Source organism: Limulus polyphemus, unplaced genomic scaffold, assembly GCF_000517525.1.
Source record: "Limulus polyphemus unplaced genomic scaffold, Limulus_polyphemus-2.1.2 Scaffold108662, whole genome shotgun sequence".
In the NCBI taxonomy this organism is placed as follows: domain Eukaryota; kingdom Metazoa; phylum Arthropoda; class Merostomata; order Xiphosura; family Limulidae; genus Limulus; species Limulus polyphemus.
Genome location: NW_013774258.1, coordinates 1 through 1,054, shown reverse-complemented (window position 1 = coordinate 1,054; position 1,054 = coordinate 1). Strand labels below are relative to the sequence as shown.

General features: G+C 37.8%; 1 non-coding gene across 1 annotated transcript; it reads right to left on the bottom strand.

The window, feature by feature from the left end:
* Positions 1 to 695: 695 nt before the first annotated feature.
* Trnas-aga lies at positions 696 to 777 on the bottom strand. Its single transcript has one exon. It is a non-coding gene; the product is annotated as a tRNA-Ser (tRNA).
* Positions 778 to 1,054: the final 277 nt, after the last annotated feature.

Sequence of the window (1,054 nt, the reverse complement as noted above, 5' to 3'; positions counted from 1 at the left end):
CAGTCAGTACCATACATCTGTAAGAAACACTTCTAAACAGTCAGTACCACTACATCTGTAAGAAACACCTTCTAAACAGTCAGTGGTGTTTTGGGTAAGTCGATTCAGCGATTAATATTAGTGGGAGTAAAAGTCATGAAAATTTCGTGTAATTTGGTTGACTAAAGCCGGATAAGTGCCCTGCGATCAGCAGGGATCGGTCTCAACAACTTCGCCTACTGTATATACTTATAATATTGATCATAGACCCCACGTGTGCTTAAAGTTTATTACCTGTTCGAGATAGAGACAGCCCCATCGCCTACTCGAGAGTGAATATTTATCGGCAGTCTTGTGAGACAGACGAAGATAATTAGATAAATAATGGAACTAGTCCATATACATGTCTATTTAACTGTGATGTCATGTATAACTTATCACGTAGACCCATATTTCAGTCAGTTTAGCTAAAAGTGGCTACATGACAGTAACTATTTGTAACTTGTTTGGTCTGAATCACAAAAGCTCTAATATTCAGGGCAGTTACGTGATTTCATAGTTCCAAACAAATGAACTCTGTCAGATATTCTAAAAGCAGGAAATTCGGTGCGCTAGATGTTGCCACGCCCCTATTCCTGTTGAGTAATTATGAATTATAGAAGAAAGTTTAGTAAGAGACGCCCCCGAAAAATACTTAAAAAAAAAAAAAACAGCGCCGCAGTCGACAGGATTAGAACCTGTGTGGAGATACTCCAACGGATTTCTAGTCCGTCGCCTTAAGCATTCGGCCACGACTGCGTTATTTAGCGCATTTGAATTTTTGTAAGGCTATAAAAGTTCTTTGATATTTAAAAGTTATGATCTAAAACTATCTTTCAACATAAACGACATACATTTTACATAAACAAAGTATTTATTGTCGCAACTAAGAGTAAGAGGAGTTAGAGCCTTGTGATTGTCGTGTTTATTGTCGTAACTAAGAGTAAGAGGACTTATAGCCTTGTGATTGTCGTGTTTATTGTCGTAACTAAGAGTAGAGGACTTAGAGCCTTGTGATTGTGGTGTTTATTGTCGT